This window comes from Schistocerca cancellata, chromosome 4, assembly GCF_023864275.1.
Source record: "Schistocerca cancellata isolate TAMUIC-IGC-003103 chromosome 4, iqSchCanc2.1, whole genome shotgun sequence".
NCBI classification, from domain to species: domain Eukaryota; kingdom Metazoa; phylum Arthropoda; class Insecta; order Orthoptera; family Acrididae; genus Schistocerca; species Schistocerca cancellata.
Window position 1 is genome coordinate 361714888 of NC_064629.1, and position 27423 is coordinate 361742310.

At 45.2% G+C, this 27423-nt stretch overlaps 1 protein-coding gene across 2 annotated transcripts in view; it reads left to right on the top strand.

Moving 5' to 3' along the window:
- LOC126185141 (solute carrier family 41 member 2-like) overlaps positions 1 to 27423 on the top strand; it is a 994709-nt gene that overhangs the window by 57855 nt on the left and 909431 nt on the right. The window contains exon 1 of one of the 2 annotated variants that reach the window (XM_049927983.1): positions 25299 to 25315. The exons of the other annotated variant lie outside the window; for it this stretch is intronic. The gene's annotated coding sequence lies outside the window, so the exon portion shown is untranslated. Of the gene's footprint in view, positions 1 to 25298; positions 25316 to 27423 lie in introns of those variants that run through there. 2 annotated transcript variants of the gene reach the window in all.

Sequence of the window (27423 nt, forward strand, 5' to 3'; positions counted from 1 at the left end):
ATAAGACTCACCTTCAGGTTACAATTGCAATACGAAAAGATGTAACAAAAGTACACATAGATATTAAAGCTGTTCTGTAGAGATCGAATGAGCCATAACAATGGAGGTAACTGAACACACCACAATAAGACAGCCATTTCATATGAACGAAGAAGACCACAGCACACGTCAAGAATATACAAAATAACGTTAATGCCTATGTGTGCATTTTAATACATATATTTTAGTAGGAAAGTGCATCTCGGAATGCAACAACCAATCAAAAACTGATGGTTTCTCAGCGAGAAGTGAATAGATGCATTTTGGGAATTTATGGGAGGAATAGATGGATCAGGGAACACAGCTGGGGGCAAGACATAATTACGACTGTAATATAATGTGAAATGGAGACGGAAATGACTTGTAGCCATATGACTGGGTAGCAGATGGACGAAAGAAGTTGTTTGTTGGATTTACGAGATGGGAATACACCTAGACACTGACATAATGCAACGTGGATCAAATATCACTGATGTGTATAGGTGAAGACCAGAGAAATCTAGATGAGGCCTTTACACAGCAGTGGGTAAAGTTAACCGGAGAACTGTTGACTGACGTTGGACGTCTTATCGTTGCGGAGGTAATTCACTGATCAGCCAGAACATTACAGCCACCTACCTAATAGCCGGTATGTCCCCATTTGGCTCGGATAATAGCGGTGACGCGTCGTGACATGGAAGCAATGAGGCCTTGGTAGGTCGCTGGAGGGAGATAGTACCACATCTGCACACACAAGTCACCTAATCACGTGAATTCCGGGGAGGTGGACGATGAGCTCTGACTCCAAGTTCAATCACATCCCAGATGTGTTCGACTGGGTTCAGATCTGGTGAGTCAGAGGGCCAGCACATCAATTGCATCAATTGGAACTCGCCACTGTGTTCCTCGAATCACTCTATCACAATCCTGGCCTTGTGACATGGCGCATCATCTTGTCGAAAAATGCCACTGCCATCGGGTAACATGATCGTTATGAAAGTGTTTCGTGGTCTGCAACCAGTGTATGGTACTCCTTGGCCGTAATGGTCCCTTGCAAGAGCTCCAATGGACCCTTAGATGCCCACGTGAATGTTCGCCAGAGCATAGTGGAGACGCCGCCAGCTTGTCTCCTTCCCGCAGTGCAGGTGTCAAGGAGCTGTTACCCTGGTAGACAAGGGATTCGCGCCCTCTCATCGGCATGATGAAGAAGATATCGGGATTCATAAGACCATGCAATGCTCTGCCACTGCGCCAACGTCCAGTGTCGATGCTCACGTGCCCATTTCACTTATAGTTGCCGATGTCGTGGTGTTAACTTTGGCACAAGAATGGGTCATCGGCTGCGGAGGCCCATCATTAGTAGTGTTCGGTGCACTGTGTGTTCAGCACACTTTTACTCTGGCCAGCATTAAAGTTTGTTGTTAATTCCGCCACAGTTCGCCACCTGCCCTCTTTTAACCAGTCTTCCCGGCCTACGACGTCCGACATCTGTAACGACTGTAACGAGGGATGACCGCCCGACCCCACGACGTCTGGACGTGGTTTTACCTTTTTCTCGCCACGTGTTGAAGACACTTACTACAGCACTCCTCGAACACCCAACAAATTGAGCAGTTTCCGAAATCCTCTTATAGAACCTCCGGGCCATCACAATGTGCCCTGGGTCAGACTCAGATAGATCGCGCGCCTTCCCCATTGTACAAACGGACAACACGCTCATTGATACTACACTCATGGTCATAAATTAAGGATAATTGCAGAATGTGGTGCCACACAACGTGGCACTACACAAAACTGGAGCTAATAGCATAGGCACATAGGGAACACACACGACACAGATCTGTCCACGGTATTGGTGATTAGTTGAAAAAAACCGTCCCGAAACATATGTGCTACAAAACGCCACTGTTTCCTGCCCATGTACCCCGACGTCGGTATGGGATATCATCACCATGCACACGTACACAGGCCACACAACGGGTTGGCATACTCTGGATCAGGTGGTCGAGCAGCTGCTGGGGTATAGCCTGCCATTCTTGCACCAGTGTCTGTCGGAGCTCCTGAAGTGTCCTAGGGGTTTGAAGACGTGCAGCGATACGTCGACCGAGGGCATCCCAGACGTGCGTGCTCGACGGGGTTTAGGTCTGAAGAACAGGCAGGCCACTCAATTCGCCTGATATCTTCTGTTTAAAGGTACTCTTCCACGATGGCAGCTCGGTGGAGCCGTGTTTTATCATGCATCAGAAGGAAGGTGGGACCCACTGCACCCCTGAAAAGGCGGACATATTGGTGCAAAATAACGTCCCGATACACCTGACCTATTACAGTTACCCTGTCAAAGACATGCAGGGGTGTACGTGCTCCAATCATAATCTCACCCCACACCATTAAACCACGACCTCCATACAGGTCTCTTTCGAGGCGAGAATCACTGTTCAGACTATACCTGGACTCGTCTGTGAACATAACCTGGGACCACTGTTCCAATGATCATGTATTATGTTTCTGACACCAGGCTGTACGGGCTCCCCTGGTCAGTGGAATGCACCTTGTAGATCTCCGGGCGAATAAACCATGTCTGTTCAGTCGTCTTTAGACTGTGTGTCTGGAGACAACTCTTCCAGTGGCTGCGGTAAGGTCTCGAGCAAGGTTACCTGCAGTACTCCGTGGCCGTCTGCGGGCACTGATGGTGAGATATCGGTCTTTTGTGGTGTTGTACACTGTGGACGTCCCGTACTGTAGCGCCTCGACACGTTTACTGTCTGCTGGAATCATTGCCATAATCGTGAGATCACACTTTGTGGCACACGGACGGCCCGTGCTATGATATGCTGTGCTTGACCAGCCTCCAGTAGCCCTAGTATTCTGCCCCTCATAACGTCATCAATATGTGTTCTTTGAGCCATTTTCAACTCACGGTCACCATTAGCACGTCTGAAAACGTCTGCACACTTACTCGCTGCGCCGTACTCTGATATGCACTAACACACTTCTGCGTATGTGGACTGCTGCCAGCTGAGGGGGTGCAGGCCAAATGCACTGCATGGTCATACCCCGAGGTGATTTAAACACCCAAACCGCCCACCAGAGCGTTGTTTCACCATTATCAGCATTATCCTTAATTTATGAGCATGAGTGTATATGTACCGTGAGTGTGTCTGACTAGCAGTCTTTCCTCGCCAGGTGACATTGCTATCGCCTGGACGGATTTATATCGATAGCAGGTCGGTGCTCATAATGTTCTGGCTGATCAGTGTATAAAGCTCTAGTACACATTACAAACAGGCAGATAAACAAGAGCACACAGTGGAATAAGCACACGTCGGCTATAATCTGGGAGCCGCTTTCACCTGGTCCAAACAGTTTCCTCATTGCTGACTAGTGTGGCGTGTGAGCGTGATAGCTGTGAAGTAATTTCGGTGTAAGTCAAGTCTATCACACGCCAGACATTGATGTTAAGCGCAGTGATGAGACTCAGTTTCTCGCAACTTCTAAGGAAAACAAGCATGAAAGTAATATTCTAGCTTTTGATTTTATTCCTTCCTAATGAACTAAAATAGTCGTCAGCGTAGTAATACAAAAAGGAGTATTAGAATTTTGATCTTCTGTTATCGCCGAGAACAGTAAAGGTAGCTCACTAGGTCGGAAAGAGGATGGAAATCGACAGTGGCGTTTTCGAAGGAACCTTGTCGACAGTTGCCTGAATAGATTCTGGAAAATCACGGCAAACTGAAATCGGGTTACCGGTCGGGGATTTCTTCTGCTTCCCTCTTAAATGCAAATCCAGTGTCTTAACAACTGGTTACCTCACTCGGTGGTAAGCGCAATACTTATACCGCCTACATACAGAGTGCTACGATACGACGGGATACGCTTGGAGAGATGTAGCAGTAGAATAAAGGAAGTAAAAGAAGATACTTATTAAAACACATATCACCGGATAGTATTTAAACCGGACCATGCTACTGATATCCGCACCTTGATTGGATTTTTATGTAATGTTACACTACATTCACTTCATATTCCATGTGAAATTTTTCATTAAGCTTTTCTTTTATTACTGGTTATTTAGTGTCTCTGGGTTAGTACAAGAGTGCTACCATGCTCACTTCAAACAATGGGCTTTCTGTCAACTACCATTTCCATCTGTACGTATATTTTACTAACCCCATATCAATCAATTTTCCTGTCTCCGCGGTGCTAATTTTCTACTTAGAGCCCAACTGAATCATTTATCTAAACAACTGTAAGAATTGTTGAGACACTTCTGAGAGTTTGAGCTACGACACCAATGCGTTACTTACCTGGCTGATCGTATTTTTCTGTAGAGAGTACTACTCTTTTACTTCGACCATGCCTCAGCCCCCCTCTCCCCGCCCACCTGTGTTCAACCTGCCTGTATATTGGCAGCCGTTTACGATATCGCAAGTGCGGTCCAGCACAAAACGTGGAAGCCTGGTCCACGTCGCTACGGGGCTCTATGAATTCAGCATTTTTGTATTTCCTCCTTTAACTTGATGCAGCGCTTCTTCCAGTGTCTTCTTGGAGAGGGTCGCTCTCTCTCCACGTTTCCTCCAATATGGGCTACTGCTTCCTGGTGAAATCACTCTTGGGTTTTCTAGAGGTATACCAGTTAAGTTGTTAACTCCTCCATGTCCGTTACACAGTCTGATGTGCCTTGTGATCTTAGGACCTTTCTGCATTCGCAAGCAACCTCTTTGTACAAGAGGCACTCACTCATGGTCTCTATCAGGACTCATATCTTAATTTGCACTCGCTCACCAGAAACAATGGCTCACCCATATGTACACTGACATCTGCACTACGCTAGAGTGAGGCAGGGTGCTTCTGGTTTCGGCAGCCTTTGCTGTGACTAAACTATCCCGTCACTAAAAGCGCCGCTCATCTTTGTATAGTTTCTCTGCCTCATATTAATCGAACTTGATAAGAGTTCAAGACAAGTGAACAGTACTCAAGAATAGGCCGAAAGAATGTTTTGCAAGTCACTTCTATCGCGGGTAAATTACCTTTCCTTGAGGCTCTTTCAAAGAGCCCCAGACTGGTATCCAATAATTTATCGTCAATAATTATCACATAGTAACAGATCTCTTACTCTGTTTAGGCGCATTGTCACATTTATTCACTTCGAGTTCAGCTGACAGTTCTTGCATCAAACGTTCATCGTCTGCATGTCTTCAGGCATTTAGCTAAGTCTTCAACATCACCCGCGCAAAGCTTCACGAAGTTTCCGACCCTATCCACCAGTTATATCCGTTTATTCGCATCCACTCCGTATAAACCATCATCTGTAGTCTGTATACTGTTACCAAAATAGTTAAACACTTCTTGCCTTCCTTTTCCTCCTTAATTTATTCCTCTGTTTTCTTTGTATGTTTTAACAGTATTATCATTACCCAAAATCTTAAACACTTCTTGCTTTCCTTTTCTCTATCTCATTTATTCCTGTGTTATCTTTGTATATTTTAACAGTATTATCACTCCTATAATATGAGATAGTTGTTATGAAGTAAAATGTATTGATACTCTAAGATATTTTCGTTAATTATCACATAAAAGCGAGAATGTCTGCACTGTATATTGTAAGATTTTTCATCTTCTGAGAGGGAGGTCGAAAAATGCCTAGTCTAACGAACAAAAAAAAAAAAAAGTAAAATAATTTTTTCAGTTAAAATCGCAATTTTTTCTTCTATGACTCCAAAAGTTGATCAGCAGCTGTATGGTGACCTGTGGAAGAATAGTGAAAAATCAAGAGCCACAAAAGGACTTGCTGTTTCATGAGGACTTAAACATCAAAATCTTTCATAGCTGTAAAAGTTTATCTTTCGGTCTGCAAATAAAATTATTTTATGACATGGACAATTGCTGATGCTGTGCCATCATATGGCTAAATGAAGCGGTCTGAAGAAATAAACATCACGAGTAGTGGACTAGTCCAAGAAACTGGCGGTTTATCCCAAGTCGCATTGTCTTTCTAGAGTCTCCTGCCCGCCTGCGAAGCCCCTTAGGGCTTTTCTATGTACAGTGTATGGTAATTAGCTCAATTTTAGGAACTTTCATCATTTCATCATCATGCTCATCATCATCATCTTCACCACAATTAACCATTTCACATAAGTTGCTCGACTTCTCCATGCATTACTGTCTTCGTCCCGTACACCTACAAATTTTGCACGTTTCCTGGGAATTTCTACATTCACGAGCAACCTGGCCTTCAAGGGTCACTCGAACTTCATATGCACAAGAGTTCCTGTCTCAGAACGACCGTAATTCGTGAATGACGCTCATTCTGCGTAACAAAGCAGTGTGTGGACAATGTTCCGTGAAGAAATGTTTGAGGTTTCTGAGTGATGGAAATATTTTAATTTGAATCTTTCTTTATTGCTCATATATACTCTACATACCCTTCTTCAGAGGTATGAAGTTGGGTTGGGTTGTTTGGGGGAGCAGACCAGACAGCGAGGTCATCGGTCTCATCGGATTAGGGAAGGACGGGGAAGGAATTCGGCCGTGCCCTTTCAAAGGAACCATCCCAGCATTTGCCTGGAGCGATTTAGGGAAATCACGGAAAACCTAAATCAAGATGTCCGGACGCGTCGTCCTCCCGAATGCGAGTCCAGTGTGCTTGCCACTGCGCCACGTCGCTCGGTCAGGTATGAAGTATTACATCTTGTCTGACAAATAGCAAATATACCCTTTTAACTTCCCTCTCACATTATCTCTCATTTTTATATAATTCCCTCTTGTTAGGCAATAGTTGTGTGCTTGATGTATAATTATCATGTCTAGGTGATGTAACCCCATTTTAAGAAATTATTTGGCATTGTTGTGCATGCTCATTTAGTATGATCAGGAAGGAACGTTAAGGAAGCGCCAAAGTCACAAGTTAGTAGCCAAAATGGTATCTGATACTCACGCAGATGCATCTTTTATGAAGGCCAAGAGTACCAAAATGTTTTATTAATATTTCTACGTACATAGAGTATGGGTCAGTGTTGCCCGCCCGGCTAGCCGTGCTATGTAATGCACTGCTTCCTGAGCGGGAAGGCGTGCAGGTCCCCGGCACGAATCCGACCGGCGGATTAGTGTCGAAGGCCGGTGTGCCGGCCAGCCTGTGGATGGTTTTTAAGGCAGTTTTCCATTTGCCTCGGCGAATGCGGGCTGCTTCCCCTTATTCCGCCTCAATTACACTATGTCGACGATTGCTGGGCAAACACCGTCTCCACGTACGCGTACATCATAATTACTCTACCACACAAACATTGGGGTAACGCTCGTCTGGAATGAGACGTTACTGAGGGGGCCCACTGGGGGCTGAACCGCACAATAACCCTGGGTTCGATGTGGGGCGGCGGTGGGGTGAGTAGACTGCTGTAGCCTGTTATGAGGTTGTGTACCTCTGAGGGCTACGGCGGGGACAAAGCCTCTCCCTCGTTTCTAGGTCCCCAGTTCAATACATTCATGGGTCAGTGTGCTGTGACCCTGATGGATGCAGGATAAAAAGGCATGGAGGTTGGTAGTGTTGGCCTGTCAGGCCATCTGGGTGCTAAAGAAACAGCGTTAGAGGCTTAGACATTTATTGCTTTTCGTTTTACCACTGAATAATCTTCATCGCGGCAGCAGCAAGGACGGTGGATGAAGCACGCAGGATTGCAACGCGCTGACATGTCTACATCAATAGTCTCTCGCGGCCGCCACCGCCATCACGGCAGCTGACGCAGCAAGAGCGGCTCCGTGTTAGGTAGCCTCACAACTGTAGTGAATACACGTTTGCCTTAAAAACTTCTTTTAAGTGTAGAAGCTGGTGGCCCCTTTTGTATGTAAATATAAGTCCGTATGAGTCACCTTCCGATAAACTACGTGTTCCCATGTATCATCATCTTTGCGACGATCCAAAACATCCATGAATCGGAAACATCCCTCCTTTTTGATTTCCATGAATGAGATTTAAAGAGATTAAAAAAAATATTTTGATTTGGCCTCACCACGATACCACACTAGAAACGTGTAGCTGTTTAGTGTCCCACCTGTCTGTAACAGCATACTCAGATATCACTCCTACATTCGCACCATACGTAGCATCCGGCTGCAACTCTGGAGCGTCATATACCTTTTGCGTCACTTTTGGCACTATTTTCTTAATATACACTGTCCAGTCATATTAATGTGACCACCTGTCAAAAGAAGCAATAACCGTCTTTTGCCACACGTGTAGGAAGAGAGTTCATGAGGTCTTGGAAGGTACCGACAGGGTTGTGGAACCACGCCGACTCCAGTACCGTGGGCAACTGCGCTAGGTTTCTCTGTTGAGGATCCATGACGCGAAGAGACCGATCGAGGTGGTTCCACATTCTCGACTGGATTTAAATGCAGGGAATTTGGTGACCAGGGGAGTACGGTTAACTTATTCTAGTACTCTTTGAACCGCGTACATACACTGTGAGCTGTGGGACATGTTGCATTGTCCTGCTGGTAAATGCCATAGTGCTAAGGAAAAAATAAACTACATGTGGGATTGGACGTGGTCCCCAAGGATTGATGCATACTTGTGTTAATTCTTTTTGCCTTCCAGAATGACGAGATCATCCCCGGAATGCCACGGAAACATTACCCAGACCATAATGCTCTCTCCTGGTTACAGGGTGTTTGCTTTCAGACGTTTCATTTCGTACATGCCAATGGCCATCTGCCAGATCGAGCATAAAACGTGATTAATCTGAGAAGGTATTCTGTCCTAGTCGGTGGACATCCAGATATGGTAGTGGCGCGCAAATTCCACCCTTCGTCGACAATGAACAGCAGTCAGCATACGTCCATGAGCCAGGCGCCTGCTGCAGAGGCTCATACACAGTAAGGTTCGCTGATTGGTCGTTGAGGAAACACTCCTGGTATTCTTTGGTTCATCTGGGCGATCAGTTGCTCAATAATTGCACGTCTATTAGCCCGTACGAATCCCCGCAGCCGTCGTTCACCCCTGGCATCTGTGGGCCGTGGTGCATCAGTTGCCTCGGCGCTAGTTTGGATAGCGCCATTTTGCCATATATTGTACACTTCAACCATGGCAGCACGTCAGCGGTTTACAAACCTGGACGTTTCGGAAAGGCTTTCACCTTTGGACTGAAAGCCAATAATCATGCCCCTTTGGACGTGAGATGAAACGCTCCGATCCCATATTACGACAATAATCGCACTGTTTTTCACGTGCCCCCGACACGTTTTATAAGCCGCCCACTGCTAGTACTGCCACCTGCCATCTGTGAGAGGTTATTGCACGCTCGCGTCGAACATAGGCGGTGGTCACATTAACGTTATTGGACCGTGTATGTTAATTGAAGTCACCTTTTTGCATCCGTCTTTATATGCAGGCTAATTTCAGGAACTGCTGTTGGGATTTTGACCCAGTTTTCACTAGTAGGTATACTAATTCACGTGGAAGAAATGAGTGTAAAATATATAAATATTTAGTACATATTGCTTGAATTATGATGAATTAAAGATAATTTATGAAAACGATGCCATTGCTACATAGCGGACAACTGTCATAACTCGAGAGAATGGCAGAGACTCAAGAGTGCAGCAAGCCTGAACAAATTTGCATCTGATGTGTTGATCCAATGGCAGTCTGGCTTTAACAGCCGAGTAGAGCGGAAGTGCTCTGTGTTTGCGAATGTAGCGCCAGCACGCTCGCTTGTTACTTCCTCCCGCCGACACAAGTGTGGTGCGCAGCGCGACAAGATCACGGTGAATCAATACAGGTAATCAATACTGAAATTTGCGTTCTTAAAAGACTTGCCTAAGCCAAAAGGGCTTGAAGTCGAGCGCTTTTTAAAGGAGGGGGCCAAGATCCCCGCTGCGAACGTCGTCGGCATCCACTTTTCGATCGTAAGTAGCACGGTCTATGTGAAACGTACTAACGACTCTACATGTGACAAGGTTCTTGGAGAGATGAAGCAAAGACTCCGCTTCCGCTACGCAGACAGAATGTTGGCAACGTCGAGGTTGACCATGGTGGACTGGGACGATGGTCTATATGCATATTCGAACTACCCATCCAACTCCTGTGGACAGAAGTCTTGGCAGCTTTCTGCCTCTATAACGCGGTACAAGAACACATGTTAGAAAAGTGGACTCAATTCCAGTCCCCAGTGGAGTACGACTAGTGCACATAGAAATCCAGTGACACGTTATATCATACCTCCAGATAGGAGGCTGCCAGCCCATAATTATTTATGACAGCCAGCCTATAACATATTCTGGAAGCGACAATGAAGGTCACTTGTATTCCACGTGTCTCCAGCGTTGGAGCACGCAACTTCGCCTACAGGACGTGGTACCACCACCGACGCCAACAGTTCTCCCAGTGACTTATGCAGCAACTCTCACGACGTCTCCAACTGTCCAGACACAACAGACCGACGTTGCTGTTCTAGAACAACCCACCTGTCCAGTCAGTCAGCCTGGCCTGTGGCAGAACTCTGCACAATGCCATTGATACCATTGAACACAGCAGGCACAGCTGACAGCTGCAATCGATTCACTTATTGTAAAAATCAAGGCTTTGTGCCAGCGAGGTGTGAGTCAGTGCCATCATCCGACACGGAAGGCCACACACGAAAACAGCTTTCACCGAAACGCCGAAAGTGACGCCCCAGGACTGTGTCAGAATACAGGAGTTCCCACTCTTCAGAAGAAGAAGGACTGATCCTCCAGGACGCCAACCACGAGGCTGACACAACTGATACCATCTTTGTGGAACGGACGACAGGACGGGTGATGTCCGCCTGCCAGTCCACTGCAGCGAACAGTGATCAGAGAAAGGTTCCAGTGCAGTCTGTGAAGACGCTCGGTCCTTTTCCATGGACGACTATGACCTTATGGAACACGAGTAGACTTCCGCGCCCATGTTGTGGGCCGAGGACGTCGAAACTGGGCAGTAACCCGATCCAGGGCCCGCTGAGGTGCTTCCCGATCAGCCAGTCTGAACAAAACTGGGAGGGCCATGGTCAGTAGAATGTGACATCACTCACAATGTCTGCTTCTCACCATCATTACCATGGATAGCCCTGCACAGCCACTACATCGCCAGGTTTACAACTTGCCCACAATGAATATCAACAAGGTTAGCTCTCCTGCCTAGATCCAGCTCCTGGGAGAAACAATATGACGCATAGAAGTAGACTTCACATTCCTGCAAGAGGCCGCATGAAGACGACAGTACCGATGATCCTCGCTATGGACCAGATGTCCCAGGTGGGTGATACCAACACACAAATTGCTACTGGTGACTACAGGAACATAATAGCAATTGCCTCGTCGTGCCCCTGCGAGCGGCGATCGTGTATATCGATTTCTATCGGGCCTTTGATAGAGTGCGCCATAACTTCCTCCTACAGGTGATGTACCATATGGGATTTTCCCTAAGCCTCATTTACATTCTGTTACGCCTTTTGGCAGCAGCCAGAGGTCAGGTTCAGGCCAACAATCAGACGATGGGCCCAATACCCATTAAGATGTCTCTATGACAAGATTGCCTCTTTTTTACTTACATTTACACAATTGCGCTTGAGTCATCCGTCAGGGGTCTCAACATCACACTGTGGGATGTCACCTTCCACTATAGGACTTACACAGCAAACTGTCGACGGTTACTACAGATCGTATGCGTGATGTTGTGCCAGAACGAGCTCTGGGGCTTGAACCAGCAGCAATGTGTGGAATAGCTGAACCTCTACATGGCGTCAGCCCACACGCTTACGAGGACCCAACCTGGGGAGGGGGGAAGTAATAGTACCCTTGCCCCAGGGACGCTTGCGGACTCCGAGATGGAATATTCTTCGGATGCGGATGCCGACAGTGCAATGGAAGCGTGTATTGATCACTGGCGGACTGATAAGCGGCACAGAAGAGCACACTACCATCGATCTACCACTAGCTGTTCTTCACTCACCGACATGCAAGATGTTGAGTTTCAACTGCCGCCCACAAAGAAGTAAGCGCCGCTGCGGAAGGCTAGGGAGCTGGATGTCTCAAATAGGTATCAGGCTCTTCAAGGGACGGGAACCATGCTGTACGACGCTGCATCGTCATTGGCAGCTCAACAACGAGATCGTGTGGAGTAACAGCACGCATCTGATGAACATCCACAGTGGCACTAAGAGCAGGTCGACGGCTCACCACCGGTTGAGCAATCAGTGTCACCTGCAGCAAACAGAAAAGTGGCACCGATCGTCTTGCAATTTAAGCAGGATTACAAGAAGCTCTGCACCTAGCTTATGGACCATTGCCACCAACCTCTCACGCTCAGACAAACTGGCGTTGACATATAGGAGCTGAACCTGTCGTCGAGTGAAGATTACGTCATGGTCATGGACATGCTTGGCAAACAGGGCAACCAATGCATACTTTCCAAGCTCTCCGCCCCCCCCCCCCCCCCGCTCAAGGCGCTCTTTAAGGGCGCCCCAAAAACACTGACCCATGACCATTTCAAGGAGGAGCTAGAAGGTATGGGATTCGTCATGATGTGGGTCGATTATGATCGTATGCTGGGCACAAACCAGCTTTCCAGCCATTGCATCGTCAGCCTGCAGGATACACCCACTCACCAAGAGATCTTCGATGTCACCCAGTTCTACGACCTCAGCATCAGTGTCAAAAAGCTCTGCAAGTCTTGCGGCCCTGTACAGTGCTTCCCATGCCAGGGCTTTCATCATGTCGGCCATCACTACACCACACCACCTGTGTGCGTAAAATGTGGCAATGGACACAACAGTCGTGAATGCACCCGCAGCAAGGACGAGCCACCCAATTGCAGCCTGTGTGGTGGCCCACACCCTGCGAATTCCCGATCGTGTTCCAGGCACAAGGCCAATGGCAACGAGGACTGCCACCCGTCCGGAAGACTGTGACTCCCAACGCCCGCCGTCGCCGACGCCCACCCCCACCCCCACTGACCAGTGATGGACACACATGGCCAACTTTTATGGATTGTCTCGATGCCCGAAATCATGCAGATCTGAGCGTTGCTGACGCTCTGAAGCAGTCACTCTCCCCTGCTGCACCGCCAGTTGCATCGAACCTACTTCCAGCACCGGCAGGACTGACTGTGCCGCCCAGACGACGCCATCAGCCACCTGTCGCAGCTCCCACTGCACCACAGCATGACTCGCCGGATGTTCTAGCGCTCCTCGCCCAAATTGCCTCATCCCTTGCAGATGTCAGCAAGAAACTGGCGCAACTCCCAGCCACTATTGCCGCCACCTTCGAAACCACGGTCAACAGAGCCATCATGGCCTCATGAGACGTTCCTGCAGCTCCAGCGCATTACAGACACTGGTGAAGATGGTAGCCTGCGTCTTCCCTGGATTGAAACTGATCCTGAAACTGATTGGCTGCCCAATCGTCCAGCGCATTACAGACACTCTGAAGGTGTGGAACAAGGACTTCCCACTATCGACTACAAGAATAGAGCATTATGTCGTCTGCATAAATGGCTCTTTCGAACCAATGGCACAGCAGGTAAGTGCAACACATAGATGGTATAAAGAACCAGTGCCAGGACCGACCCTTGTGGAACTCCTGCTTTGATCTGACGTGACATGGTGGTGGCATCGGCGATCCAGATTGCGAACGTATGCTGGTGCAGGTAGGATGGCTAAGACGTCCTCACTTGATGATTTACGCATTGTAGCCTACAATGCAGAAATCCCACTCATGATATCCCAGAATTGTTGCAGTTCCTCGTGGACTACAACATGGACATATGCATGGTGAATGAAATCTTCCTGATGCCCGGCATTTCCAGCAATGTCCTGAATTACCGGTGCTACAAAACAGATCAGCCAACGCACGGAGGGGGCACTGCCCTCTTAATTCAGAACTCTATTCGCCATCATGATGTCCAACCGCCTTCTACTCATGAAGCGATGGCAGATGGAGCCCGTCACATTCGTCACAGTTTACCGCAGCCCTCGGCAGCTGTTGGACCTTGACGACGCCCGGCGGCTGCTCCTCCATCCTGGGAAACTTTTCGTGGCCGGCGACCTCAATTCCATGCATGTCACATGGAACTCGCTCATCATCAATGCGAGTGGACGCCGTCTCCTGCATCTGTGGACGAGGCAAACGCCCATGCCTGTGGCCCAGAGGAGCCAATGTACTACCCCTCCAGAGGCGCACAGGATGTACTCGATATCACTATCACGAAGAGGATACCACAATTTAGGGATGTGGAAGTCATCCATGCTCTTATTTCTAACCACCTGCCTGTACTCTTTTGGCTGAATTTCTTCCCAGCTGCCGGTCCCTGTGGCCGAGCAATTCTAGGCACTTCAGTCCAGATCCGTGCGCCTGATAGTCGCAAGTTCGAATCCTACCTCAGGCATGGATGTGTGTGACGTCCTTAGGTTAGTTAGGTTTAAGTAGTTCTAAGTCTAGGGGACTGATGACCTCAGATATTAAGTCCCATAGCGCTTGGAGCCATTTGAATCTTCCCAGCTGTCTAACTCTTTGGCGCACCAACTGGGAAAAATTTCGAGACCACATTGATTTATCTGTCAATGCCCTCATTGCTGATGGCGAACTCGCCCAAGACTCTATGGGCCATCTTTCCAAGGCAATCATCGATACCCTCCACATTGCCACTCTCCCACAGACGCCATCCCCCCTCTGGACGCCTGGCTTGCCACAGGACATCCTTGCAGCCATCAGGATGCGGAATCGGCTGTGCAGAGAGTGGCATATCACTCGGAATGGAGCCCTTGAGCGTTGTATCAACCAGCTCCACCGTGATATCAAGCTGGTATCGTCGATTACAAAAGCAGGCAGTAGGCAGACAAGCTTTGTTCCTTCACTCTGTACCCACTCGGCTGGCATGCAGTCCGCTTCTTTACCAACAGAAGGATGAGGATCCCACCACTAACTTTGGGAGACCGACGGCTTACAGCCTTCATGATCGTGCCAACATGCTAGCTGACACGTTCAAACAGAATTTCCAGCCCCTTCAGGATCACTTAGACATCCAGTGTTCAGCCACTATTGAATGCGACGTCACGCCGGCCGCGGTGGTCTAGCGGTTCTAGCGCTGCAGTCAGGAACCGCAGGACTGCTACAGTCGCAGGTTCGAATCCTGCCTCGGGCATGGGTGTGTGTGATGTCCTTAGGTTAGTTAGGTATAAGTAGTTCTAAGTTCTAGGGGACTTATGATCTAAGATGTTGAGTCCCATAGTGCTCAGAGCCATTTGAACCATTTTTGAATGCGACGTCAGGGTGCTACTCTATGATGATGAGGCTGAGGACGATCCCATCCCTCCTGTTTCAGCTGAGGAAGCCCAAGAAGGGATCAAGTCGCTGCCCACCAACAAGGCCCCAAGGGCTGATGATATCACTGGGAAGGTCCTCAAGCACCTGCCCTGGTCGGCCATCGTCCACCTTGCAGCCATCTTCTACTGGGTCTTCTCCTCAGCCATCTACCCTGGAAGCACTCCATTGTGGTGGCCATTTCTAAACCTGGGAAGAATCGAAGGAATCCGTCGAGTTGTTGCCCAATCAGTTTGCTCCCACACGTTAGCTAACTGTTTGAATGCCTTCTGCTACGTCGCCTCCATCATATTCTCGATCTGCATAACATCCTACCTGCAGAGTAGTTTGGTTTTAGGAGTGGGCACTCCACCATGCAACAAATCCTCAGAGTGGTCGAATATATCACTGCCACCTTCAACTGCAGTGAATTCTGAGGTGCAGTGCTACTGGATGTTACTAAATCATTTGACAGTGTGTGGTAGTCTGAGCCCATCTGGAAGCTGCACACCTTAGGCTTCCTGAAAGTGTAGATGACGCTCATTGCATCCTACCTGCACCAGCATACGTTCGCAATCTGGATCGCCGATGCCACCGCCATGTCACGTCAGATCAAAGCAGGAGTTCCACAAGGGTCGGTCCTGGCACTGGTTCTTTATACCATCTATGTGTTGCACTTACCTGCTGTGTCATGATTTCGAAAGAGCCATTTATGCAGACGACATAATGCTCTATTCTTGTAGTCGATAGTGGGAAGTCCTTGTTCCACACCTTCAGAGTGTCTGTAATGCGCTGGAAGATTGTGCAGCCAAATGGAGGATCAGTTTCAATCCAGGGAAGACGCAGGCTACCATCTTCACATGGAAGCATACTATGTCCCGCCGCCAACTCCGGCTCTACAGCGCAGAACTCCAGTGGCAATTCCCCATACATTCCTGGGCATTGTCATGGACGCGTGGCTCACTTGGCGACTCCATACCGAAGACATCCGCAAGAAGATCCACCAGTGGCTGAGGGTACTGTATCCCATCATCAATAAAGGCTCTGATTTGTCCATAGCCAACGGTCTTCTCATCTACCAGATGTATCTCCTACCCTGTTAAGTGTGGGGCAGTGCTGCAAAGACTTGCATCCAGCGACTGCAGTCTTTATAGAATAAGATGCTGTGCTGGGTGTTCCACGTCCATCCGCAATTTCCCCACCACTACCTACATGAAGCGGCCGACGAATTGGAAGTGCTCCAGAGGCATCATAAGAGCGCCGGAAGGTTTTATATGAAGACACATCTGTCGACGATCCCCCTTATACAGAATCTGGGGGCTCCCATGAACCATGAGGGCGCCATCGGCGGGCTATCACGCTGCTTGACAGATAATGAAGCGGCCTTCCATCCCTAAGAAGTCTTCCCCGTCAACCATGATGACACTTTAACTCGTTCCGCACATACTCAACTTCCACAAATCAATAAATTAGAAAACAAATTCCCGCCAACCGCTGATGCTGAAAGCAATGCTGCAAATTAAATCCTTCATCACCTAGCTTTTACTAGCCTTAAGATATGGCGGACCTAGCTGGTGTCAGTGGTACATGTCGCGACACAGCTCTCCCTTGTATCGACATGTGCTCTCGTATCTCCGCACAACACACTCACCAAAGGCAAAAGATTCTTACATCACTCTTCTGTGGGAGATTCTGTGTAACATGGTAGAAGCAAAGTACTCAACTGTTTATTGGCCAAAAATATAAAAAACCGTACACCACCACTTTCTGCTCATCACCGAGAGTGCGACATGGTATCAAGTCACCAACAAAAACTACACGACGAGACATTAGCTCCATTCTGTAGGGTTAAACGCCACCTCCTTTGACCTCCTGTCGCTTTTGGACACCGACGAACATCGCTTCACGAGCGTCTCGTCGTCCGGCGTCTGGTGACTGACACAGAAGATCTTAGCTTGTTACCTCCGCTTCATACCTGACATGATTGAACCCTCCTCTGCCTGGATGACTATTACCTTCCCCCCGAAAAAAACGATGCGATTGCATGACTCAAGTGAATGAACATCAAATGGTTCAAATGGCTCTGAGCACTATGGGACTTAACTACTGAGGTCATCAGTCCCCTAGAACTTAGAACTACTTAAACCTAACTAACCTAAGGACATCACACACATCCATGCCCGAGGCAGGATTCGAACCTGCGACCGTAGCGGTCACGCGGTTCCAAACTGACGCGCTTAGAACCGCACGGCCACACCGGCCGGCGAATGAACATCGACTTTGTCTTAGTCGAAGGGGAGAAAGTGGAACCTGGTTGCTGATGGTACTTGCAAAACGCTCACAACGCCCTCGAACGTACACCGAGCTACCGTACTCTCTTCGCAAATTATTTATACAGTGTTTTACTCAATTTTCCCCCCCCCCCCCCTACCCGGAGTTACGGAGTGGCAGACTCAGTCTGACGATCTATGCAGCATCACATTGAAGGCAGAGAGTCTTGAATTGTAAGCAGTGAGAAAGGAAAGAGACTGGCTGACTCATGGAAAGCTGCTTTCACTGAGGCGTTGGCGAAGCAGAATGAGTATCTTGTAGATATTATTAGACGGCATTGTTGGAGACAGAAATCGGTGATGACAATGGATAATGAATATCCAGTCACACCATTTCTTGAAGAAAGATTCTTTTAGCTGAAGTTGCACAAACAATTTACAGACGTTATTCTTATTTATCGTTTCAATAACGTTTCTTTCTGACATTGTGCTTTATAAGATTTTCATTTTTACACATTTGCTTATTATAATCATAGGAAAAGATTATAGAATCCTGTTCTCTTGGCAAAATTACTGGGAACAGTTAGTGGCAATACCTGAAGAGGGATACTTTTTTTTTAGGGTAGCGTAAAAATGACATTCCCAAGCAGGAGTAGCTTTGATTTTCATTTAATTCTTTTAAGATAGAACGTAGCTAGATAACTATATAGTAAGGCAGAAAAAAAGAAAAAAGTGTTATCGTCTTTGGGAAAAAAGTGGTAAAATGTGTGGCCGGAAACCGAGAGGTAATGCAATCGAATCCCGGGTGGGTCACTTTTTTCACTCTGCCTTTTAACCTAGAATTCACCTCTCAATAATGTGGAGATTCATCAGAAACGAAAGGTGGTTCGGATTCTACGTTACACTGTACCCCCCCCCCCTTTTTCACAGCTGGATAACTGGTTACAGACATGCAAGTCGCCTAAGAGACATCCAGTTGATTACAATCATTTCAGAACAACTGAAAAGCGTAAAAACATGCAAAACCTGTGGTTTTATATTCTTTTTGCATAAAGCAAAAATGTTTCTCGAAATTCTGCTTCACCGTGGAATGCAGTTTTGCTTCGTTTATATAAAGAAATTGTGAGTAGCGCAGCAGATGATTCAGCTTCAGCGTTCTGCTTTCCTTGAGTCAAACATAGATGTGAACACATTGTTCTTTGTGTAGTCGGGTGAAAGAGATTATTTGTTTGGATATTTTCAAATTACGCAAAAGGCTGGTAAACGGATCTCCACTGGCGAGAAAGAGGTTTAGGTCTTTTAAAGATCATAAAGACATGGAAGTAATCTTCTTGAAGCAAATTTTCATGTGAATGAATACACAAGATTTGGAAATACTTCTACAGATGGTTCAGGGACGCATTTCTAAATATGATGACAATGTCAGACTGCCAATTTCTGTTTCCCTTCCATTAGCAACCGCAGTTCGCTTCCTTAATTAACTGCAATTCTTCGAACAATCGTCATTTAAGAATGGTAATAAATATGACAAATAACAAAAAGATAACTACCTCATGATCTGGCTGAGATGTGAGACTTACAGTTTGAAATATTCAAATATTTTTATCAGTAGTTTCCCTGCAATCGTTTGAGAACAGCTGTATAGCGAAAAACATGAAAATCCAAAAGATGTGGTGTTTTGTTTGTTATGCAATGAATAAAACATTTTTCAGAAAACCTACTGTGCTTCGTTTATATACAGTATGTTCTTTCAGCAGTGCAGCAGATGAGTCGGCTTTCGACTTTCTGCTTTCCTCGAATGAAAACTGTCTGTGGACATGACTATTTGCGTGGCACAGCAAAGAAGTCTGCAATAAAGAGTCCATGGCAAAGAATTTCTGCAATGAGTCTCAACAGTTCATCACAATGGGCACTAAGCTTCATAAGAGGGGTGCTGAAACATTAGCTAAACATTTGGATTATAACACTTGCCACTCGTTTGTTATGACACAAACTAGTGTTGCCCTCTGGGAGGATTTTGGTGTTTGACCATATGTTTGTCTGATGGATAAGGGATATCGGACAGTAATTTTGATTATAATGCAATTTATAGAAAACTAAACAGGCTTTGCTTTGGCGATAATGAAAGTATAAAAGTGCATACGAATGAAACAATAAACGATCGCCAGCCTAATTAGACGTATCAGTTTGGAACATTAGCTCAAGGAAATTGCACATTAGTAGTAGTAGTGACTTTCTTTAAGATTCCCTTCGAGTAGTACACTGGATACACACGAGTACAGGGCGATCGAAGATGTGGGCAGCAGTAGTTACCACTAATACACAAACGAGTTATCATAGAAAGGAAGATTGTACTCCACTCATAATAATAACAGTTACGATCACCATCATTATGTAACTCAGTACTGAGATGTTACTGCAGGAAACAATGAACTAAAGTTGGGCATGAAAAGAGTTCTGACTTAACTGACAAATAAATACCAAAAATAACATTAAATAATACTACAAATACACTTTTTATACACCCATAGCAATAAATATCCCAACTATCTTTCTGACATGGGAAGAATGTAGTGGGGACCCATAAACTGATACTGTCTCTCTAGGCAAACTCTATGATTATTTCAGAAGCAAAGTTCAATTCAATCAACATTAATTCTTAGCCCCACTTGGAATAATTTATGTTTTCATCCTCTAAAGCAAATTACTCAACACTGAGTAACCAAAAAAAGTCGTTCATGCTAGCAATAAAGACTAAATTACCTTTCAAATAAGTTTAATTTAAGTGCCTTTTTCATCACCTGTGAAGCAGGTATTTTAGACAGTAACATTTACACTCTGTGGCACTGAATTTTTGCACATTTAATACACAGAAACAAATCAGTAGTTAGTTAGAAACAGGATACTCGGTTTTCTGCACACTTAGGAGGGCATCCTGCTTCGGTTCATGATTAGGATAAAGTTAGGATTCAAAACACGGGTTTATAGCACTTGGATTATTATTGAAAACACTCACACAAATTTACTGGTCCATGCTGTAATACATATCTGTGTGCCTGAAGTTGGCAGAGCAGTGGCGAAGTAGTGGTGGCAAGCGACGTGGCGGCTAACTGTACTCACGACTCTTGATGTTGAATGCTCTTTACAATTTCTTCTTGGCGACGGATTTTTATCGGGTTAGAGCCACTCTGTATTGCCGAGAGTACTATGCAACAGCCAAATCCACATCCGAGGCTATTTTACATGCAAAACGGTTTCCAAATGCCTCCCTTGGCACCCTTGATGTTTACCGTGCAACGGCTAGCGACCGTTTCCACCAAGTAGCCGCCCAGTTCGAGCGCCAAAACCACCTTTTACCTCGCGTCTAGCCAGTTGCGTGGCGGAGGGACTTCCCTACAGCTTTTACCTTTCACAATACAAGTTCCCTAAGCATGAACCATCTTCCAATATACAAATTTTTCTTTATGAACATACATGTATTATAAAATTTCATTATTTTTAAACATCATTTAACTTTTACAATATATATATATATATATATATATATATATATATATATATATATATATATATATATATATATTGCAAACTTTAACTTTCTTTTCACAAATCAATGACCTTAACTAACAAAGACCAAACACTTCATAATCACAGATACATAGTTACACAGAATAAATCTATTTCTAATCGATATTGGTGTTACAGGTTCATGTCTGCTTTTTCTTATTTTTTCTTTTATTTGTGCCACTTCAGCCAGCCTCCGATACATATTGAATTACTCACACACACATATTTTGATTATTTGCATATAATATTGAAAAGTCTCAACTCATTCGGATTGCCTCTTTTGATTCAGTATAATAATCAATTACAACTAAAAGATAATGAGGAGGCAGAATGTAACATGAATAGCTTTGAAGAGTAAATATGACTGTAGTGGATGTAAGTGCTGACCTATTGGTAATGTCTTGTCTTAATCGGCATTTTCACATTTAATCTGGTGTGTGGCTGTGTTTTGCTTTGCTGAGAGTGTTTGACAATCGCATACACAATGGACTCAGGGCATTCGATGTGGTATCCGAAAGAAAAAAAGTGGTTCAGTATGCAGCACGGAAACAGCCGTTCGTGGAAACAGTGCCGGACCAGGCCGCAGGGAGCAGAAGTGTGTTGGCCGAGTGAAAGTTGCTTCGCTGGGCGGCCCCCTAGCGGACGGTAGCTTTTGTTTAGCTTCACAACACGTTTCCACTCAGCCGAGGCTAGCAGTGTTGTGGGGTTAGAGAAAGAACTTGTACCGCTCTGCCGTGTTCTGAATAGTTCGTTGATGAAAGTACGCCATCTAGAAGGACCAACGCATTTTATAACGATGAGAAAAAAAGTAGGATTGATTGATGCTTGACGTCATAAACAAGTCACTTCTAGCATAATTTTATGTAAGTTTGACTACAGATTTTCTCGTAGGAAATTTAAGAACTGGAATACTTTTTTTGTTTTGTTTGCGTGCTTTAATAATCTCTTGCTATTATGATGATTTGGTTTTCATTTGCGTTAATTTTGTTGTACGAGAGCTATTGAGATGTAATGTGGTGGATGTTGCATAGAGTCAATATTTTCTTCTAAAGTAAGGATATGGTAGTTCAGACTTTTTGAGGTACGTGTTACATTTAACTTCTGTGAATAGCTTGCAGAAAATTTGAAGTAAGTGTTAACCGGCTAGCTCGAGTTGCTCTTTAAGAATGTGTTGAAGTAAAGTGAAGATTTGACCTATATTTCCAGTTCTTCGAGAAAGTCCACATGCGAACAAAATGTGATTGATATCTCCTACTGTTAAAATTTGGAAATTTGTGGTAAGGTCTTATGGGACCAAACTGCTGAGGTCATCGGTCCCTAAGCTTACTCACTACTTAACCTAACTTAGACTAACTTACGCTAAAGACGACACACACACCCATGCCCGAGAGAGGACTCGAACCTCCGACGGGCGAGCCGCGCAGACCGTGACAAGACGCCTAAGACCGCGCGGCTCTCCTACTATTACACTATCATATTCACTGCAAGGATTATTGCTTCACTCACAGAAAATATTTTTTATGAAATTGCGACAAACAAAGTGTTAAGTTATTTTAAAATTTTTTGTTGTTTATTCTCAATTTTATCCATTCATATTTTTAGTGTCCATCTTATAACGACTGATTAAATGCTAGAGGTAGACTTTGTTCAGTCAGTCAATATATTTACTTCATATAATCAAGCGAAAACAACTGAAATAGCCAACAACGAACACTGACAAAAGAGGTGAAGCACCCAGAAGAGGAGAAAAAAACCAAATGAAACATCACACTTCGAGAGGATATCTGATGTTATTTCAATGATTACAATATCGAGTCAAATTTATGCAGAATTTGGCAGTATGAGCACACACGTCATAAGATGGTGCACTCCCTGTAACCTCTATGCATGTATTACTCCTATTGGAAAGCGTTATACACTGAGGTGACGAAAGTCAAGTGATAGCGATATGCAGATATACAGATAGCATACACAAGGTATAAAATGGCAGCGCATTGGCGGAGCTGTCATTTGTACTTAAGTGATTCATGTCAAATGGTTTCGAACGTAATTATGGTAACATAATTTTGGATAACAAGAAAAAATAGTGGTTTGCATAAAAGACGGAACCTGTATTCAATAATTCTAATTACAGCCACGAAACGCAAGAGCCGAAAATCCAAAAGATGAATATGTCGTCTCCCAGCCAGGCATTAGCCAGCAAGCTCTACAATAAATACGAAACACCTTAATGAGACTTCAGAAGACAACCTTACACATACAGTTTAATAAAAATTGTCTAACTCGTAATGTAATTTTAGACTAAACAAGAAACTCTGTGAATAGCATGTCATCTGCACGAAGTAAAGTGAAAAGGATAAATTTCACATTTACATCGTTTGGTTTGCAGATGACAAGCTATCAGTGCAGGGCACCAAACAGATGGTCCTGAAGAACCATATAATGCAAAGTCAAGGTAAGAACAAGAACGAACAAAGACTGTCTTTAGGCTTTATTTTGTTACATCAGTTACAACCTAAAATATGTTCATTTTTACAACTGTCCAATAAACAAAACTCACTGATGATGACACAGAGGTGCTGAAACATGTTTGCGTAAAAAGAAAATATAGTGGTTTGCATAAAGGGCACAACTTATATCGAATAAACAACCAACGTACGTTTCGGACCACACAGACAAGAAAAGAGAGATTACGGCTCGTATGGAAGCAGATAGTCGTTTTTACCTCGTTCTGTTTGCGAGTGGAGTAGGACGAGAATAGGAGAATAGCTAGTAGTGGTCCGAGATTCCCCCCTCCTCCCTCCCCCGCCACCGTGAACAAAACGGAGGCTTGCGGAGTATGTATGTAGACGTAGATGTAGACATACATACCCGCCGATGGTGGTTTTGTATAGGAAGATGCTCTGACATCTGGCCATGTCTTCTGGGGTGCTTCAGTTTTTTGTCAGGCAGTGTTTTTAACATACAACCTCTAATCCACAACATTAATAATATTCAAATGCTTGTGCAAGGTGAAGCACTGAAGTCTGTTTATAAATAGATGTTGTTTGTTCAAATGGTTCGAATGGCTCTGAGCACTATGGGACTTAACATCTGAGGTCATCAGTCCCCTAGAACTTAGAACTACTTAAACCTAACTAATCTAAGGACATCACACACATCCATGCCCGAGGCAGGATTCGAACCTGCGACCTTAGCGGTCGCGTGGTTCCAGACTGAAGCGTCTAGAACCGCTCGGTCACACCGGCCGGCGATGTTGCTTGTGTTTACATTGTTTTACCGTAGCGGTATCCTAAATAAATATAATAAAACCACTGAGTGTACAATAAAAAGTCAATCACTATACTCACAACAAAACGTCATTTCTTCCAACAAGAATACTTTCGCCCAAGGATTCGGTGAAGATGGCTGAAGAATGATCCACGATTAAATATCATGAGGATTATGGAACGTATAAACTATTGATTCGCCTTAACTGTGTTAAATCAGGACTTCGAGAGAACTTTCGGCTTCATTTTGTCCATAACATTTATTTCCCTGAACTTAGTTTCCATGACTTATAAGCGTCTTACCAGAGGTCTCGGTCTCACATAATGGAGTCTTTAAGTCTGATGGCGGCAGTTCGAGCGGCGGTCTTCACTGAGTCGTCGTCCATGTCATTACATTTTATATTGGTGTGTCCCTTGATCAACATGAATTTTATCTTCTTCCCGAGATCTTTGTTTTAGTTCTTGGATTTCGTAATGCCCCTTTACCGATAGATTAATTTTCTCGAAAAGGGTTGGATCTACATATCTTGGCACGCGCCGCTAAAATCAAAATATTTTTGATTGTTCGGTTCTGTACGTAACGTAAGGCTGCAAGAATAGCTGTGGCTCCGGCAGAACTGACCTGTCACCGGGAAGCTATGTGTGGCAGTTCGCAAAGCCCGGAGCAACGGAACGTGGTACTTGTAGCTGGTGTACGGCCTTGCAGTAGAATGCAGCCGTTCAGACTGCAGTTCCCCAGGTAAGCGGCCGACGTCCGCCACCACTCCGCCTTTGTCCCTCAACCTGCAGCCTAGAGAGCGCGTCAAGGCTGGACCTGGCTCGTGTCTCGTGGGCGTGTCTTGCTCTCAAGGACTTCTCATTCAGGTTTCTCACGTCCTGGTAAGTTTCCATATTCTTTGCTGTTTATTCCGAACAGTGGCCTTGCTAGACAGGAGTCTAGACCTCAGATCGATGTGGTCCGCCCAACACGAGTTGTAGCAGGCAGTGCGGAGTGTGTTTTTCCTAAAACAGTGCTGTAACTAAACTGCTCCAGATTGTTTTGTAACACTTGAAATGAACAAAATGTAGATGTTTTGGTGGGTAGCGTTATTATGCAACCATGGACCGAAGACTGGGTTGCTAATACACGCCAGTGTAACTCAACTCGACCTGGAAATGACTTGTTTGGATCATTGTACTGAAGAAAATTTTCACTGCCAACTAAAGTTTGTAAAATCTTAAGTTTGATCGCTACTTCTTTACGGAGTAGAAGGTTTGACCTTGAAAGTAAACACCATCAACAAAGTAGAAGTTTTCGAGATGTCGTCGTACTGCACAGTACTTATTTCAATTTGTGATGGGCTTATTGAGCCGTACCGCCAGGAACTGTGAGACACAAAAACTGACATTAATTATACCGCTTGCGAAATTCGAGCCTGTGACTACAGTTGTATTCTCATTAGAAAACGAGGGCTATGGCACACAGCTAGTGAGGTTCAAATGGTTCAAATGGCTCTGAGCACTATGGGACTCAACATCTTAGGTCATAAGTCCCCTAGAACTTAGAACTACTTAAACCTAACTAACCTAAGGACATCCGCATACACCCATGCCCGAGGCAGGATTCGAACCTGCGACCGTAGCTGTCCCGCGGTACCGGACTGCAGCGCCAGAACCGCTAGACCACTGCGGCCGGCAGCTAGTGAGGCACCGGTCACATGAAATGAAGAAGAATGTATAGCAAACAAAGTGAACTATACCTACATTTGTAATTTGAGCGTAAAATGACCTTGAAATCGACATTTTCTAACACGTTGTCTCTTATAATGAAAGAAATGTTCGGAGTTTTCCACCAAAATCCGACAAAATATCTAATGTATTTAGGTAGATACTTCAGATGCAGTCCCTGAAGCATGTCAACGATCATTATTGTTATTTAGCACACAACAAACAACTGTGAAGAATATTATCCACAACTACGCATTTAGGGGACGAGTTTCCATCATCATGCTGACTGCGTTCAACCCTTAACAAACACGCACTTAAAAAAGCGCGAAATAGTTTGAAATAATATAAAATAAAGATATATGGACATAAAGCCCTCCTCTTACTTTAAAACCGACAACACCTTGTGGAATTTATGGTACATTTCTTCTCAAGTCTTATCATATTTCATCACACAGTATATGGAAGCTCAAACCGCTGTAAGCTGCAAGCACTCGAGATCGGTAAACCTACCAACACCACAAGACGGGAGATGGCAATGGAGCATGGGAAAGGTGGTCTGAGTATCGTGCTGGGGGATACAGAGAGTGCGCTACTTGGCTTGGCACCAACTGTATAAATTTGATTATTTACATTTACTGTTTAAACGTTTGTGCAGAGTTCCAATTATGCTGATAACATTAACCACATTGACGACTTTCTAATATTGATTTTAATAACCCTCAGGTCATAATCAGAGCTTAATCAAAGAGTTTATTTAACGTTATAAACCATTGGCGGACAGAACCGACCAATCATAAGCGTGTCCTGAGTGGATAAGCGCGAAACACTTAGACAGATACACTGATCAGCCAGAACATAATGACCACCTGTAAGTAGGCTGTTTATATTTTCTTATTGGCAACGTTACATAGCGCTCTGTATGAAAATCACTGGCTGTGCTGTGTGCAGTCTGTGGCTAGTTTGCATTGTTGTCTGCCATTGTAGTGTTGGGCAGCTGGACGTGAACAGCGCGTAGCGTTGCGCAGTTGGAGGTGAGCCGCCAGCAGTGGTGGATGTGGGGAGAGAGATGGCGGAGTTTTGAAATTTGTAACACTGGATGTCATGAACTACTATATATATTATGGCTGTTAAGCTGGCAGTAGTGGCGCTCGCTGTATTGCAGTAGCTTGAGTAACGAAGATTTTTGTGAGGTAAGTGATTTGTGAAAGGTACAGGTTAATGTTAGTCAGGGCCATTCCTTTGTAGGGATTTCTGAAAGTCAGATTGCGTTGCGCTAAAAA